At 50.5% G+C, this 18,955-nt stretch overlaps 1 protein-coding gene across 4 annotated transcripts in view; it reads left to right on the top strand.

The window, feature by feature from the left end:
* The first annotated feature begins 2,613 nt into the window (after positions 1-2,613).
* MPHOSPH9 (M-phase phosphoprotein 9) overlaps positions 2,614-18,955 on the top strand; it is a 285,436-nt gene continuing 269,094 nt past the window's right edge. For all 4 annotated transcript variants that reach the window (XM_073586084.1, XM_073586083.1, XM_073586081.1 and 1 more), the window contains exon 1: positions 2,614-2,741. The gene's annotated coding sequence lies outside the window, so the exon portion shown is untranslated. The remainder of the gene's footprint in view (positions 2,742-18,955) is intronic.

Genomic DNA, 18,955 nt, shown 5'->3' with positions numbered 1-18,955 from the left:
GAAACATGGAGGGAAAGTGAGTCCTATTGGATACTACTCCACGAAACTGAACCCTGTTGCCCTTGCCTCACCGTCCTGTCTCAAAGCCGTTCGTGCAGCTCACATCCTCTTGGATAAGACAGCAGATATAACTCTAGGACTTCAAATTGCTCTCTACGCTCCCCATGACATACAAGTCATCCTCTCCCAGATGCAGCCTCAGCGCCTGTCTACTCAGCGACACCTCAGGCTCCAATGTTCTCTTCTCCTTCCAAGCAATGTAACGCTAAAGAGATGTACTGTGCTCAATTCATCCACCCTACTTCCTCTTTACAGGTGGGATCCAGTGGACCTCGACCACCCATGGCCGGTAGCAGTCATTAAGGCCAAGGCTCATGGCAAGTTGAGCTCTGCAGAAGCAAAAGGAAACTACTTCGCAGACCAGATGGCAAAACGGGCAGCCCTGTGGGACGTAGGGAAAGAGGAAGTTGGGGAGTATGTGGTCACAAGGAGTAAAAATAAGGATATGCGGGAAGATGAAGCTAACTCCTGTGACCAAGTTAAAGATACATCAGTATAAAATGAAGCCTGAGGAAATGGACCAGCAAGAAGGCAGTAAAAAGTAAAGATGGATTGTGGAGGCTAGGTACCAAATTATGCCTTCCGCAAAGCCTGTACTCTCCAGTTATAGCATGGGCCCATGGGGTGGCCCACAGAGGAAAGAACCAGATGCATGACACCATCAACAAGTACTATGTGTCATGATGTGACTTGGCCCTGAGTGACGCGACCCGACGATCGGTCGGTCACTAATCAACAAAGACAAACAAGGGGACCCCGGGGACACAATAACAACGGTGGGCCCTGCAATAGGGAATGGGGAAATGGACACCTCCTGCACTCTCCTAAGGAAGTGCCCTGAACTCTCCTCATGTTCCCTATACAGGTTCTTTCAACCTGTCGCCGACCAGGATACCTCAGTCCCTCACTTGCCCTGCACCTGTCCCTCAGTAGGGAATTGGTAAGTGCAGACACTGTCCTTTGGGCCCACCTAGCCAGAATCCTACTCCACACTAATGAGGGGCAACACCCCGAAACAGCTGTCTGTGGATGGATACCTGACCTTGGTGTTTCCCTTGTCATATCTGTAAACTCGTAAAGAGCTGGATATTGACTTAAAGGTCCACTTATTATGGTGGTAATGGTGGTTTCCGAAAGGAGCCACCCCTTGGCTGGGTCCTTCCCTGGAGGAAGATCTGGCTAGTCCCGTGTTTGAGACTCTTAAATGAGGCTCCACAGACTTTATTTGCATTTCCCAGAGAGTATTGCACCTAGGATTTCACTGATTGAGCGCCTTTGCCGGCTGCCGCAGTGTTTTCTTTGACTGGTCTCCCTGAGGTCAGTGATTTTTCCGTAATTAAATGTGTGAAATTCCTGTGGAGAATTGCGGTGGTCGTCAGTGAGGCGGCCAATAAAGATGGACCTGTTGAATACAACCCTTGTCTCATGTCTGTTGGTGGAAAGAAGTGGGTCACCCCCCATCCTTGTTGGTTACACTCTCACCTATCCCACACGCTGTGCCACCACTGCCGCCGCCCACACGCCGTGCCAGTACTGCCTCCGCCCACACGCCGTGCCAGTTCTGCCGCGGCCCACACGCCGTGCCAGAACTGCCGCAGCCCATCCCTGTTGGTTACACTCTCACCTATCCCACACGCCGTGCCACCACTGCCGCGGCCCATACACTGTGCCATTACTGCAGCGGCCCATACACTGTGCAATAACTGCCACGGCCCATACACTGTGCCATAACTGCCGCAGCTCATACTCTGTGCCATTACTGCTGCGGCCCACAAACTGTGCAATAACTGCCGCGGCCCACACACTGTGCCATTACTGCAGCGGCCCATACACTGTGCCATTACTGCCGCAGCTCATACTCTGTGCCATTACTGCTGCGGCCCACACACTGTGCCATAACTGCCGCGGCCCACACACTGTGCCATAACTGCCGCGGCCCACACACTGTGCCATTACTGCAGCGGCCCATACTCTGTGCCATTACTGCTGCGGCCCACACACTGTGCCATAACTGCCGCAGCCCATACACTGTGCCATAACTGCCGCAACTCATACTCTGTGCCATTACTGCTGCGGCCCACACACTGTGCCATAACTGCAGCGGCCCATACTCTGTGCCATTACTGCTGCGGCCCACACACTGTGCCATAACTGCCGCAGCCCATACACTGTGCCATAACTGCCGCAACTCATACTCTGTGCCATTACTGCTGCGGCCCACACACTGTGCCATAACTGCCACGGCCCATACACTGTGCCATAACTGCCGCAACTCATACTCTGTGCCATTACTGCTGCGGCCCACACACTGTGCCATAACTGCCGCAGCTCATACTCTGTGCCATTACTGTAGCAGCCCATACACCGTGCTAGTACTGCTGCAGACCTCGTGGACGCGGCTGACGCCAAAAACCCTGTGGGCAGTGAGGAAGCTGCTCTCCATCATCACGGCCCCGGTATAATACACCCGCTGTATACCGGTGATCGGTCTCGCCTGCATTGTGCAGGATTTGAATTCTCCCCGCAGCCAATCCCCGCGCCCTTCCCAATAAGCCCCGCCTCACTAGTGAGCAACGCCCTCCTTCTTCCTAGCTTTATTGACACCACCACAATGTTTACAATTTACATCGCAGCAGGACGGAGGATGTCTGGGGATGGTCGGCGTGGCACCGGCTAACCAGGTTAGTGATTAACCCTTTCTGCAACATCGTGTGCTGAAGGCTGGTAGCGGACGCGGGAGGATGTTTTCCTCTCAGAGAAAGTCTATTGTCCTATAAGGAAAGCGTCTGACTCCTGCATGGACCGTGCAGCTCTCGTATGTCACCGCTACCTGACAGCTGTGCCTGCGCCGCAGCGGCATGGTGTCAGCAGTGCCTGGAAATGCATGGCTGTCACTGCAGCAGTCAGTCAGCGCACAGTACATGATGTCCATGACACATCTTCTCCTCCCGCCGGCGTCGACTTTATTGTAAGGCTGGAGGAAGGGGCGGGTCTGGCGGTGACTGACGTTTGTCATATCCAACTAGAAGCCAGTGTGATTGTCAGCATTCTAGAACAACAGCTGTTCAACCAATGGGAGCAGAGTGGTCCAGTGGGGGTGGGGGGAACACTAATATAAGGGGGCAAAATACTGAGCCAGCGGTGTGTATGGCGTTGTTAAAGGGTCATGTACAGTGTCGTACTGGAGCACCTTGGGCCCACTGTGTAGCCACATAGAAATAAATACGAGACCATCAATTGTGTGGTAAAACACGATAATATCGGTATAATATAAGGTAGAACGCGTCTTAATTATGTAGCAGGGGTTGGGGTAGCCTCCCTCATAGAATAAAATGTAGCCCCCTCATAGAATATAATACAACCCCCCACAAAACATAATGCAGCCCCCCCATAGAAAATAAGAATATAATGTAGCCCCATCATAGGGTATAATTCAGCCCCCTCATATAGTATAATGCAGCCCCAGCACAGAATATAATGTAGCCCCGCCCATATAGCATAATGCAGCCCCCTCATAGGGTATAATGCTTCCACCTCCATAATTGTTCTCCCCTCCACCCCATCATTGTCCTCATCACCTCCATCATTGCCTTCTCACCCACCACCCCTATCATTGCCCTTTCCACCACCTCCATCATTGCTTTCGCCCCCACCACCCCATCATTGCCCATTCCACCACCACCACCGTCATTGTTCTTTACACCAACCATCATTGCCTTCTCCCCCACCACCCCATCATTGCCTTCTCCCCAACAACCCCATCATTTCCCTTTCCACCACCTCCATCATTGCCTTCTCCCCCACCACTCCCATCATTGCCCATGCCAACACCTCCATCATTGCCTCCCCCATCACCATCATCATTGTCCTTTTCACCACAACCATCATTGGCTTCTTCCCCACCACCCTCATTGCCCTTTCCACCACTTCCATCATTGCCTTCTACCCCATCACTGCTCTCTCCATCACCCACATCATTGCCCTCGCCAATACACACAAACAGCACCATTCTCACACACTAAGCACCGCACCACTCTCACACACACACACAGCATCACACCACTCTCAGACGCACACACATTCACACACACACAGCACCGCACCACATACAAACACACGCACACAGACGGACGAAACACACAGCACCACTCACCTCTCCACACTTTCCCAGCAGCCGCAGCACATCCCAAGATCATCTTCATCGCCGGCAGCTTTCTCTCTGAAACAGCTGTGCGCTGAATGATGATATCATTCAGCTGCACTGCGTGTCAGACAGGAAGCGCTGGACAGGAAGCAGGACGGTATCGGAACCCTGCAGCTCCTCTCCGCTGCCATTTTCTCTGGAGGCAGTGGAGCTGCAGGGATCGCTCCCTGCCTGCTGATTGCCCTCAATGTTAGCCGCCCTGCAGGGGCCCACCTCTGGGCCTTTACATGCGGTATGTTTGCCCCTGCCTGCGGCTAACACTGCCTGCTAATATAGTGAAATAAATATTCGCTCCTTTCCACGCTTATGGAGGCGTGAGGAAACGTTAATATTAATTTCTCTTTAGCAGCGGGGACAGGCTCCTGTGTCCAGCTGCTGCTCCCCTGGCACCGAGTGGGCCCCTCTGACTCATGGGCCCAAAACAGCTGGTGAGTGTGCTGCTATTTGCGACACGCCACTGGTTGGGGACCCCTGAAGCAGCGGGGTCCCTAGGCAGCTGCCGGCCCTGTATGTCAGTCGGTGTAATTGCCTGGGCCCACCAGAGAATATTCCGGTTCCCCGGTGGGCCAGTCCGACCCTGGTCATTTAAATCCTAGCTGTGAGCTGTGGGAGTCGGGGAACAGTTAGGGGTTCAGCACGGGTGAGAGGGCCCTGACTTGTAGTTTACACTTACAGAGGGATTCCATTGTCGTAGTGATGACAAGACCGTTCCTGAAGAGAACCTATTACCCCAAGACCAATATATCCGCCATACAGTGATCACAGGAGCGGCACAGGCAGAAGAAGGGTCCCTGTGCAATCACAGTATATGCATCCTTTACACTCTAATAGCTCCTCATCCTAATGCACGATTCCACCTTCCCGTACCTTTCCGGATCCTCTGTGGCTGCCCTAGTGGTATGTCCGCCCCTGATTGGTCATAGTAATTCCTGATTCTGCAGAACATATAAGAGTAAGGGCGGAGTCACACTAGAGAGAAATATGGACGAGTGCTATGCGAGAAAAAATCGCATAGCACTCAGACCAATGTTAATCTATGAGGCAGCTCCCATCATCTGTTTTTTTCTCGCCCGTATTATACATGGGGGTGAAATCGCAGATTTGCACCGTATTACGCCCGAGACTCGCCAATGCAAGTCTATGGGTGCGAGGAAAAAACGTATTACACACGGACCATGCGTGTGACTTGCGAGAAATACGTACCCGTGTCCTTTAGAAAAGCCGGCAATTCAGTGCGCTATACTGTATAATCACACTGACAGGTTAAAATAGAATAGATAGAATACATGTATACACATAGTATAGGTATATATACATAAGTCATTGGCACAAACATATACAGTACAGACCAAAAGTTGGGGATTTATTCAAAATTGAAGGCATACTGAACCAGCATGGCTACCACAGCATCTTGCAGCAGCATGCTATTCCATCCGGTTTGCGTTTAGTTGGGCCATCATTTATTTTTCAACAGGACAATGACCCCAAACACACCTCCAGGCTGTGTAAGGGCTATTTGACCAAGAAAGAGAGTGATGGGGTGCTATGCCAGATGACCTGGCCTACACAGTCACCAGACCTGAAACCAATCGAGATGGTTTGGGGTGAGCTGGACCGCAGAGTGAAGGCAAAAGGGCCAACAAGTGCTATGCATCTCTGGGAACTCCTTCAAGACTGTTTGAAGACCATTTCCGGTGACTACCTCTTGAAGCTCATCAAGAGAATGCAAAGAGTGTACAAAGCAGTAATCAAAGCAAAAGGTGGCTACTTTGAAGAACCTAGAATATAAGACTTATTTTCAGTTGTTTCACACTTTTTTGTTAATAATATAATTGCATTCATAGTTATGATGCCTTCAGAGTGAATCTACAATTTTCATAGTCATGAAAATAAAGAAAACTCTTTGAATGAGAAGGTGTGTATATACACACACCATATATACTCGAGTATAAGCCGACCCCCCCCCCCCCTCCCCCTCCAATTTTACCACAAAAAACTGGGAAAACTTATTGACTCGAGTATAAGCCTAGGGTGGAAAATGCAGCAGGTAATGGTAAATTTCAAAAATAAAAATAGATACCAATAAAAGTAAAATTAATTGAGGCATCAGTAGGTTAAATGTTTTTGAATATCTATATTGAATCAGGAGCCCCATATAATGCTCCATACAGTTCATGATGGCCCCATAAGATGCTCCATACAAAATACACCCCATAATGCTGCACAAAGGTTAATATTGGCCCCATAAGATGCTCCATAGAAAATGCCCCGTATGCTTCTCCATAAAGGTTATGGCCCCGTAAGATACTCCATAGAATATGCCCCATATGCTGCCTTATAAAATGCTCCATAGATTATGCCCCACATGCTCTGAATTTCCCCATGGTGGGACGATTAAAGGATTATCTTATATGCTTCCCCATAAGATGCTCCATAGATTATGTTATGAGCGGTGGAACACACTAAATAAAATTAAGATAAAGTGCGTTCACCACTCGGCGTCCACCGTGCGGTAGATGGGGTAACCGCTGCTAAAAGAGGCAGGGCACTCAGGCGGTAATGTGCACAGGGTTTTAGCTGCACTCCGTGCACTAAAGCAGACTCCGTTATATGCACAGAGCTGCCAACAAAAACATAAATTCCGGTGAGTCTGTATAGCGTCACAGACTTCAGCGATGTGGACACGGTATTAAAGGTCACAGAAATAGCCTTAAACACCAGGACTATCCCCTATAGACCTACCGTAAAAAATAAGGTACGAGGTGTCGCAACTGCTAACACCCGGGAGGCTGCAACCGCAGCGCGGCGTGAGCAGAGCCGCAAGCAAGGCACTGCAAAGACGCTGGCGCAATGCAGGACGCTTAGCTGCTGCAAAAGGTATTGCTGGAGCGCGCTGGCGCTAGCGCTGCTACTGGCGGCTGCCCAATCACTCACACAATCGTAATATCAGAGGGAAGGGGTTTCATAATAAGTTATTCACCAGTCCAAGCATCCAATACCAAACACAGCAGCAAGTATGAAAATACTAGTGCATGGCGGAACAGCCATGCGCATTTTTTATAGTGACCGGGACCTTCCGGAAATCTCCAGAGCCCTGAGCTGAACCAGTGGAATCAGGAGCAGGACCTGAGCACCTGACTCCTGAACTCCAATGGGAGCTCATTCCAGGAGCATGCTCAGAAGCTGGCTGAAAGGACTTAGCCTCTGGAGACAAATGTGAAGATCTGGATCTCTGCATAAGTATGGCAGGACACAGATTCCTAACATTACCCCCCCTCCTAAGGCCCCCTCCTCCCCGAGCCCTCCGGGCGCATACCCTGTGCCCTACGGTGGCATAGGGATCAAACACGTCCGAGGGCGAGCTTGGTGTCCAGGTAGGGGTTACCGTAACCCGAGACACCTGGAAGGCATCCGAGGAACCAAGGTCACCAGGTTTCAAAAAGGGACACTTAGGAGATAGTAGGAGCGGGAGTGACAGAGGCACGCTGCCGCGTGTCGGCAGATGTCGCCACCCTCTGCCTAGGAGGGTTAGGCTGAACACATAAGGTGCAAGCCTGAATAAATTTTTTTATGTTCCGAGCTCTATGGGGCCACCAATACGCATCAGCCAACATTTTTGAGACCTGCATATAGCCCCGATGGTGGTGCGTGTTAGGCGCATGCGCCCAGGCGAGCACCTGAGCCCTGAGATGAGGAGGGACAAAGGTCTCGATAGCCAGTTCAGACTCCGACCTTTGCGGGGAGCCGGCTTCCGGAGAAACCGCACAGACATGGTGACAACCGCAGATGGATTCCTGGTCAGAGTCTGTATTAAAGTTGGTGCGAGACACCTCCATGGGCTCAGGTAGAACCTCCGACTCGTCTAGCTCAAGGGGTACAAAAAATTTGGGATCAGAAACGGATTTGCGCATGGAGTGAGCTCGCTCCATACCGCGCTCCGAAAAATGGAGATCGATGCATGAGGAGATTGAGATTAGCTCTTCCAAGCTAGTGGGAATCTCTCTAGTAGAGAGAGCATCCTTCACATGCTCCGCTAGACCTCGCCAAAAATCGGGGATTAGGGCCTTGTCAGACCATTCCAACTCGGATGCCAGTGTCCGAAAACGGACGGCATACTGGCTAACCGAGAGTGACCCCTGAGTAAGGGCGAGTTACTGCAGGGATGTATCATGCGTGACCCGAAGACCGAGAAAAACTTGCCTGATGGCACTTAGCAAGTTAGCCGCGGATCGAATCTCGGGGTCACCATGCTCCCACAGAGGCGTAGCCCATTCCAGCGCTTTGCCCGACAGTAGGGAGATAACAAAAGTCACCTTGGCCCGCTCCGTAGGGAATTGCGCAGCCAGCAGCTCCAGGTGTATCGAGCACTGGCTGATAAAACCCCTACAGGAGGCGCCATCCCCAGCATATTTATCGGGCAACGGGAGGTGGGTAACTGTCGGTGCAAGGGCGGACATGGACATACGTCCTACCGCATCTGTGAGTGCCTGGACGGCAGCATCTGTAGCCTGCGCAGCTGCGAGAGTAGCAAGACGAGCCTCGAGCTGACGCACAAGCTGTAACAACTGCTGCTGATCTGCCATCTCTAGCCAGACCCTGGCGCTAGTATTATGTTATGAGCGGTGGAACGCACTAAATAAAATTAAAATAAAGTGCGTTCACCGCTCGGGGTCCACCATGCGGTAGATGGGGTAACCGCTGCTAAAAGAGGCAGGGCACTCAGGCGGTAATGTGCACAGGGTTTTAGCTGCACTCCGTGCACTAAAGCAGACTCTGTTGTATGCACAGAGCTGCCAACAAAAACATAAATACCGCTGAGTCTGTATAGCGTCACAGACTTCAGCGATGTGGACACGGTATTAAAGGTCACAAAAATAGCCTTAAACACCAGGACTATCCCCTATAGACCTACCGTAAAAAATAAGGTACGAGGTGTCGCAACTGCGAACACCCGGGAGGCTGCAACCGCAGCGCGGCGTGAGCGGAGCCGCAAGCACTTCGCTGCAAAGATGCTGGCGCAATGCAGGACGCTTAGCTGCTGCAAAAGGTATTGCTGGAGCGTGCTGGCGCTAACGCTGCTACTGGCAGCTGCCCAATCACTCACACAATCGTAATATCAGAGGGAAGGGGTTTCATAATAAGTCATTCACCAGTCCAAGCATCCAATACCAAACACACAGCAGCAAGTATGAAAATACTAGCGCATGGCGGAACAGCCATGTGCATTTTTTTTATAGTGACCGGGACCTTCCGGAAATCTCCAGAGCCCTGAGCTGAACCAGTGGAATCAGGAGCAGGACCTGAGCACCTGACTCCTGAACTCCAATGGGAGCTCATTCCAGGAGCATGCTCAGAAGCTGGCTGAAAGGACTTAGCCTCTGGAGACAAATGTGAGGATCTGGATCTCTGCATAAGTATGGCAGGACACAGATTCCTAACAGATTATGCCTCATATGCTGCCCTGTTGTGAGTTCATTTTCCCCTTCACCATTGAGGTCTGATGAACTCCCTCTTCTGGTGAAGGAAGGTAGTGAGGCTGATTACAAAGCACCTGAGCAGAATGATGATGACTGGGTGACTGGAATTGCTGACTGGATATAAGGCAGCCGACACCCTTCTGCCTTGCGGGTGATTTCTCTGAGGGATTCTAGGAGACCAGTCTGATTCCTGCTCCTCAAAAGCTAAGTTTTCTGCTCTGTTTTTTTGCATTTGTGTTTTGGTTTTGTTTTGCCTTGTTTTTCTGGATTTCTGCCTTGCCCTGCTGGGTGAGCTGAATTCCTTTTTCTGTTATGAATGAGTCACCGTAGGAGGCAAAAACAGAAATACTAGCTAAGTCCAGAAAACCAGAGAAGTTGGCAGCTATCGGATTGCAGACCCCTTAACCTAACAACAACAACTAGCAGTAGCCATGGGGGGTACTACGGTGCCCTAGACCCCTCGATCACAGCCGGAGAACTACATAGCCTAAAGACAGAAAGGGAAATCTAAACTGCCCCAGAGCAGACCCCAAAACAATAGGCAGCCCCCAACATATAATGACGGTGAAGCAAGATGAAAAAAAACACTCACACAGAAAGAAAGATAGGCTGAGCAAATGATGGGGCCCAAGCTAACTAAATAGGACAGAATAGAAAAGCTGCTGTCTGCAATCTGCCAAAACCCTCTCAAAAACAAGAGCCAACAGACTGATAGGGAAAAAAGCCCTGAAGACGCTAGGCTTCAAAAAGACTATATCAGTACTCAGGTATTTTCTTAAGACAGAGCAAAAAGGAATTCAGCTCACCCAGCAGGGGAAGGCAGAAATCCAGAAAAACAAGGCAAAACAAAACCAAAACACAAATGCAAAAAAACAGAGCAGAAAACTTAGCTTTTGAGGAGCAGGAATCAGATTGGTCTCCTAGAATCCCTCAGAGAAATCACCCGCAAGGCAGAAGGGTGTCGGCTGCCTTATATCCAGTCAGCAATTCCAGTCATCATCATTCTGCTCAGGTGCTTTGTAATCAGCCTCACTACCTTCCTTCACCAGAAGAGGGAGTTCATCAGACCTCAATGGTGAAGGGGAAAATGAACTCACAACACTGCCCCTTAAGATGCTCCCTAGTTTATGCCCCATATACTGCCCCATAAGATGCGCCATAGATTATGCCTCACCTCATATGCTGTCCCATAAGATGCTCCATAGATTATGCCCCATATGCTGTGCCATAGTTTATGTCCCATATGCTGCCCCATAAGATGCTCCATAGATTATGCCCCATATGCTGCTCCATAAGATGCTCCATAGATTATGCCCCATCAGATGCTCCACAGATCATGCCCCATATGCTGCTCCATAACGGTTATGGCCCCATATGCTGCTGCGAATAAAAAAAAAAGACACTCACCTCTCGTTGCTGGGGGCCAGGTGCCGTTGTTCACCTTTCCCTGTTTCACCGCTGCGCGCCGCTCTGTCTTCCTGGTCCTTTGTCAGTGACTGTTCGGGCAGAGGGCGTGCACTAACCATGTCATCGCGCCCTCTAAACTGAATGTCACAGCCAGAGGACGTGGAGGACTAGAGTGGCGTGCGGCGGTGGAACGGGGACAGGTGAATATCGCATATGCTTACCCCCTACTGGCGCGGTCTCTGCAGCCCCTGCTTCTCCCACGGTCTCCGGCAGTTTTTCCTTCAGCGGTCACGTGGTACCGCTCATTAAAGTCATGAATATGCACATATTCATGACTTTAATGAGCGGTACCACGTGACCCCTGAACACAGGCATCGGAGACCTTGGGAGAAGCAGGGGCTGCAGAGACTGCGCCAGGAGGGGTTAAGTATGATCTGACACTCCCCCTGCCCCGCCGACCCCCTGGCGTATATGACTGGAGTATAAGCCGAGAGGGTGCACTTTCAGCCTTAAAAAATGGGCTGAAAATCTTGGCTTATACTCGAGTATATACGGTATATATATTTATATTTCATAGAGATAGCAGAATAGGTGAAAATTCAATTGTCGTCATCTGTAAAATCTTTACAGAACCTGACAGGATATGAGACATGGTTTACATACAGTAAACCATTTCATATCCATTAGATTTATATATGTACCTCACTAATAATGTTAGTAACTGTGACGATCAAGGTAACGTCCGAGAGTGGACCCTCTGGATCGCAGCACTGGAGCTCCCGGGGGCGAGCGCGCCAGGTGGAGTCGACCCCTATACAGATACCATTAGGGGCAGACCCTCAGAATACAGATACCGCGACATCTAGAACCAAGAGGGGCGGCTCAAAGGACCAGAGCACCAGATGAAACAGAACGGGTAAGGAGCACGGGGCAGAGTACCTAACTGAGGGAGTACAGGAAGGAGTACGGAGTACCAGACTGAGTATAGGACAGAGCGCAGAGTGAAGGACTGAAGGAGAAGTGCAGAGCGGAGGACGGAGTACAGGGCTGAGTATGCAGTACGGGACTGGGAATGGAGTACCGGGCTGAGTGCGGGGTACAGGCAGGGGAAGGCGTGCAGGACAGAGGATGGACTACAGGACAGAGCACGAGCACAGGACTGAGCCCGGAGGACAGGACTGAAGCAAGGCAGGGTATAGGAGAAAGTTACAGGGAAGAACTCCTGCAACTCGGCCAGAACACCGCAGGCAAAACACACGATAATCAGACGTCTCCACCATATTGGAGACGCCTGATATACCACAAGCTGCTAATTGATTGGATGACCAGAACCTTAGGGCGGGCGCTGCAGGGTTAAGAAACCTGCATGGCGTGCGCCCGCGGCCTAAGGCGCCTGCGTGTGAGGACCACACGCCGGGAGGACGAGAGCGGGGAGGAGGCCAGCACAGCGCGGCGAGATGGGGGCAGGTGAGCACAAGCGCCGCCGCTGCTGGCATGGCGGTGGTCACCGCTGCCAATGTGACAGTAGTGTCTGTGTGTAAAATTTGGAGCTGTAGGCGCTAAATTAAAGGATTAATTCACAGAAAAAACTTGCGTGGGCTTCCGCGCAATTTTCTCCGCCGGAGAGAGCAAGCCAGTGACTGAGGGCAGAAATAAATAGCCTAGGGAGGGACCATTGTTTTTGCCCCCCCCCCCGGCTAAAAAAAATCTGAGAGACGTGGCACTACTGGTGCGGTGCTCAAGTAAGGTCCCAAACCAATAGTATAAGTGAATAAAACTTGGCACTCAACTTTGTTTGATGAGTAGAATGATACTTTAATGAACAGTCAGGCTATGTGCACACGTAGCGGAACTCTCACGGAAGTTACCACGAGAATTCCGGAATTCCATTCCGCGGGAAAATCACATTTTAAATTCCCGTGAATTTCCCACGGAAAAACTAGCGATTTGCAAGTGTAATTAGCTTGCAGAAGGCTAGCGTTTTCCAAGCGATCTGGAGCATCGCTTGGAGAACTGATTGACAGGTTGGTCACACTCGTCAAACATAGTGTTTGACGAGTGTGACCAACTTTTTACTACTGAGGCTGCCTATGCAGCCTATGTAGTAAAAGATAAAATGTAAGAAATAATTTAAAAAAATAAAAGATATTGTTATTCTCACCTTCCGGCGTCCCGCGCAGCCTTCCCGCCTCTCTCCATGCTCCCGGTCCCAGTAATCCTTTGCGCGAATGACCGCGAGACGTCGCGCTCCCGCGACGTCATCGCGAATTACCGCGAGATGTCGCGCTCCCGCGAGATCTCGACATCATCGCGGTCATTCTCGCAAAGGATTACTGGGACCGGGAGCGTGGAGAGAGGCGGGAAGGCTGCGTGGGACGCCGGAAGGTGAGAATAACAATATTTTTTATTTTAATTCTATTTTTTACAGGGATATGGTACCCAAAGCCCGAAGGACAGTCTCCTCTCCTCCGGACCGTGGGTACCATCCGCAAATGTTCTGCTTACTTTTCGCATGGTGGGCACAGCCACATGCGTGAAGTAAGCGGAACAATGCAATCCCATGGGTGGGGATCGCTGCGATTCCGCTAAATTAATGAGCATGCTGCGTTTTTTACCGCTAAGCGTTTCCGCCGCGGAAAAAAACGCAGCATTAGCACAGCATTGCGGAATCCCATAGGATTGCATGGGATGCTTATTTTTCGCGTTTTCGTGGCAAAATTGCGCGTCTAAAACCGCCGCGAAAACACAGCGACATATGAACTCAGCCTCAGTAGTACAAAATTCACATGTTTCGGTCTCAGTTGATCTTCATCAGTGTACTGACATAAAAAAAGGCAAGAGATACATAACATATTGCCTATTAAGGCCAAAATAGGCCTAGTCCATTATAAAGATACATTAATATATCCCCGTAAAGCATCCTAAAATGATAACACTAGTTATACTCTGTCTAGTGACACAAATTATCAAAGAAAAAGAAGCAGAAAAAAAGGGGGGAGGAAAAAAGGGCAGATTGAGGTAACCTACCCGACTGCTGTAATTAGTAGATTTATAATAAGGGAATCATAGAATCGTAGAGTTGGAAGGGACCTCCTGGGCCATCTGGTCCAACCCCCTGCTCAAAGCAGGATTCGCTAAATCATCCCAGTCAGATGTCTGTCCAGCCTCTGTTTGAAGACATCCATTGAAGGAGAACTCACCACTTCTCGTGGCAGCTTGTTCCACTCATTGATCACTCTGTCAAAAAGTTTTTTCTAATATCTAATCTGTGTCTCCTCCCATTCAGTTTCATCCCATTGCTTCTAGTCTTTCCTTGTACAAATGAGAATAAAGATGATCCTTCTACAATGTGACAGCCCTTTAGATATTTGTAGACAGCTATTAAGTCTCCTCTCAGTCTTCTCTTTTGCAAACTAAACAATCCCAAATCCTGCAACCTTTCCTCATAAGACAGGGTTTGCAGACCGGTCACCATTCTGGTTGCTCTTTTCTGAACTTGCTCCAGTTTGTTGATGTCTTTTTTAAAATGTGGTGCCCAAAACTGGACACAATATTCCAGATGAGGTCTGACCAAAGAGGAGTAGAGGGAAATAATGACTTCACGTGATCTAGACTGTATGCTTCTGTTAATACATCCTAGAATTGCATTTGCTTTTTTTGCTGCTGCATCACACTGTTGACTCATATTCAGTCTGTGATCTATTAGTATACCTGCCTGTATCCTTTAAGAGCCTATTTGTGAGACAAAACGGATTGACGTGAATGGTATCCACTAAGAGTGAAAGGTGGTAAAATACAATTATGTCACCTTACTTAATTTTTCATATCCAATGAGTTGTGTCTCATAAGGTTAAATTCCTGTGAAACAGATACGGTAAGTGCTGATGAGTAGGGAAAAAACTATGATCGGCTGAGAAAGGGTGCAATATAATGAGGATAACCATACCTTCTTAATGAAAAAAGTGCTTTTCATGCACAAGTTTATCTCCTGTGGGACACGGTCTAAAGATATATGTAAAGAGTCACTATCGGTAATAGTAAGTGAGGCTAGTACCCCAATGGGAAAATAAAGAGTTAACAGACCGTCCATGAATAGACTGACTGCCTGGGTCTGACGCTAGTTACCGACATGTTAGCCATAGTGCTGGAAGAATATATAGGGAAGAGGTGGGACAATGTGTCTATCTGGCCAGTAGTGAGGCTCAATATGTTAGGCATTGGATTCCTGCCTCTGCACAGGAGGAATCCAGAGCCTTGCCCTCTGCGGTCTCCCATTCCTCTCCGGCTGCAGAGGAGCCTGCTCAGCAAAGACGTCATTCCCAGCATCTTGCTCAGTCTAGTGCTGTTGGCTTGGTTACTGCTGCTAATTGGGGTTCAGCTATACTTTAGTAACCTGCAATAGCCAGCAGCGAGCAGCTCTTGGGACTAGGTCCTTCTTTCGGCCCACTGAGCATGCCCGTAGGAAGTCCTCTCACTGGAGGTCTGAGGTCACATGCTCAGGTCCTATTGCTGCTCCCATTTGACCACTAGGAAGGTCCCGGAAGGACGCTGCTATAAAAGAGTCGCATGGCCTAGTATAGACTCTTATTGTATATTGTGTGAGTGATGATGGTTGCATGTATGTGGTGACTGACTCATTATGACTCCCCTCCCTTGGATATGTATCGTATAGGGCTACAGAGTTAGAGTCAGCGCCTACTAGTGGCTTGATCTGCGCCACGGTGCTTCCACATCTCAGCAACTCACTCAGCGCCATATGGTGCCGTCCAGAGCTGGGCACCTTCAGTACCGCATTAAGCGGCTGCATCTGCCAGTGCGACGCTGTGTGCAAGTCTAGCGCTTTCCTCCATTGTTCCGGGTGGTTAATGGCGGCCGCCAGAGAGTGCATTTAATTTGTTTGTTCCTGGCAGCACTGTTGCGGTGCCAAGCACTAGTGTGACTAGAGGGACTCTAACCCAGTGTCTTAGGGGTAGAGTCTTGTGTCTATAACACCAGTGCTCACATTGCCGAGCTCTGTGAGCATAAACAGGCTGCGGCATTTGTGTTGGGTGGCTCTGTGAGGTAACAGAGTCCGCCCCTGTACACACTAGGTGGAGCTAACCCCGTGTGTTCCTCTATTGTGCCGCCATATAACGTCCACCATTACCGAGCAGCAGTTACCATCTTACCACGGTGGACCCTGGGCTGCGAACGCACCTAATTACCTTCCTTATTATTTGGTGCATTCCGCCAGACCATAACACAATATGCTGCCGGAGGTGACGCGTTGTGCTGGTGTCTGCGCACTCTGCTGACAGGAAGTGCCCTGCGCATTCCACTAGACAGGAAGTACCCGCGTTTGCGTTCCAGAAGACTGGATATGGTTATATTTGCGTTCCAGGAGACCGGAAGTGCTCGTGTTTGTGTTCTATTACTAGCCTGGAGTGCATAATAGGGTCCAAAGAGAGGTAAAAGTGGTGTCCATCCAAGGCTGAAGGGTCTATTAATTCATGGCGCAGTCAAGTAGGGGAAGATGATATAAAAAGAAGGGGGAAATGAGAATCCAGGGGAAGAGATTGTAGAACGGCAGGTGTCATTAGTATAGGCTGCTCTGAAACAAGGATGTTACCACGGCTGGTCAGGTGAGGAAAATCTCCAGGAGTGGACCCTCTGGATCGTGGCACTGAGGGGCCCCGGGCGAGCTGCCAAGTCGAGCCGACTCCTATAGCGGGATCGTTAGGAGCAGGCCCAGGGGTTTGGGTACCACGATAGCCGGTACCGAGAGGGGCGGCTCAGAATGGACTGGAGTAGGAGCACGAGACTGTAGGAGGTAGGACCAGAATAGGATTACAGGACTGGAGCATAGACAGCAGGACAGAGCAGGATCACTGGAGACAGGACCGGAGTAGGACTGCAGGACTGGAGCATAGACAGCAGGACAGAGCAGGATCACTGGAGACAGGACCGGAGTAGGACTGCGGGACTGGAACATAGACAGCAGGACGGAGCAGGAACACGGGATACAGGACTGCGGGACTGCTGCAGGAACCACGGAAGACAGGACTGTGAGACGGCAGAGAGTACACGAGGAAGCAGGGCCCAGTGTGCTAGCAAACACAACGATCACACTCCTCAAAGGAGGACGGCCTGATATAAGCCTGCCTGGTCTGCCATTGGTCCGATGGTGCTTCCGGGTCAGGGCACCGCCGGAGCACAAGTGACAGGAGGGATGCGCGGCCTCGGCCTACGGCGCATGCGCATTGCATGCAGAGATGCCGTCAGCCGCGGACCAGTCAGAAGGGGCCGCTGCGGCTGCCGAACAGCAGGGGGCTGCGGGAGCGGAGGCCGGGTGAGTATACAGCGGCAGCCTGACAGTACCCCCTCCCTTAAGCCGCCCCTCCCCTGAGAGTAGCAAAAAATCTCTTGAGAATGCGGGGAGCATTGATATTCTCCCGAGGTTTCCAGGACCTCTCAGGACCAAAGCCACTCCAGTCAATAGGAAAAAAGGTCCTACATCAAACCTTTTTCATGGCGATGATATCCTCCACCTCAAAGGTATTATCAGTACCAACCGGCTGAAGAACAGGATCAGATACGGGGTTGAAACGGTTTAGTACCACAGGTTTCAGGAGAGAGACGTGGAAGGTGTTCGGGACCCGGAGCGAAGCAGGCAACCTCAATTTGTAGGCGACTTCATTGATACGTCCAAGAATTTCAAACGGACCGATGTAGCGCGGACCCAACTTGTAAGAGGGCAGTTTCAACCGGATAAATTTGGATGAGAGCCAGACTTTGCCCCCGGTACGATACGGTGGGGAATCCAATCTCTTCTTGTCAGCATAATTTTTCATCCGGTCAGCAGCCCTCTTGAGTGACATGTTGGTCTTAGCCCAGATCTTGGAAAATTCTGAGGACAAGGCGTTGGCCGTGGGTACCTCGGAGGCAGGGGTTACCGGAAGGGGAACACCAGGATGTCTGCCAAACACAATGAAAAACTTAGACTTGGCTGAGGACTCGCCAGTATGGTTGTTATAGGCAAACTCTGCCCAGGGAAGTAGGTCAACCCAGTCGTTCTGGTGGGCGTTGGAGAACTGGCGTAGGTACCCAGTCAACGTCTGGTTGGTACGCTCCACCTGCCTGTTGGACTGTGGATGGTAGGCAGAGGACAAGTCGAGGGAAACGTTCATGAGCTTAAAAGTGCCCGCCAGAACTTGGAGGTGAACTGAACTCCCCGGTCAGACACAATATGTTGCGGTAGTCCATGGAGTCTGAAGATCTGATGGATAAGGACTTTGGCCAAGTCAGGAGCCGAGGGGAGACCGGACAGAGGGATAAAGTGGGCCATCTTGGAGAAACGGTCCACCACCACCAGGATGACTGTACAGCCAGAAGAATGGGGTAGGTCGGTGATGAAATCCATGGCAATGTGTTTCCAAGGAACCGCAGGGACGGGCAATAGGAGTAATAAGCCGGATGGAAGTCATCACGGCACTTTGTTTTTAGCACAGGAGGGACAAGAGGCCACGAAATCAAGCACATCTTGGCGAAGCGTAGGCCACCAGTAGTAACGCGTGATAAGGGCAAGCGTCTTCTTGGTTCTGGCATGGCCGGCCAATCTGGAAGAGTGTCCCCATAGAAGGACCTTTCGCTTGAGATTTTCAGGCACAAGGGTCTTGCCAGGAGGTGGAGAAAGCCAGTTCACTGGAGCCACCGTGATGATTTTAGTGGGCTCAATAATGTGCGAAGGTTCTTCCACTGTTTTGATTGGCTGGAAGACCCTGGATAGGGCGTCGGCTTTGGTGTTCATGTTGCCGGGGCGAAAGCGGAG

This window comes from Dendrobates tinctorius, unplaced genomic scaffold (assembly GCF_039654945.1).
Source record: "Dendrobates tinctorius isolate UK_male_01 unplaced genomic scaffold, ASM3965494v1 ptg000090l, whole genome shotgun sequence".
Taxonomy (NCBI): Eukaryota; Metazoa; Chordata; class Amphibia; order Anura; family Dendrobatidae; genus Dendrobates; species Dendrobates tinctorius.
Note: the sequence above shows the minus strand (reverse complement) of the source record. Positions and strands in the feature narration are given on the sequence as shown.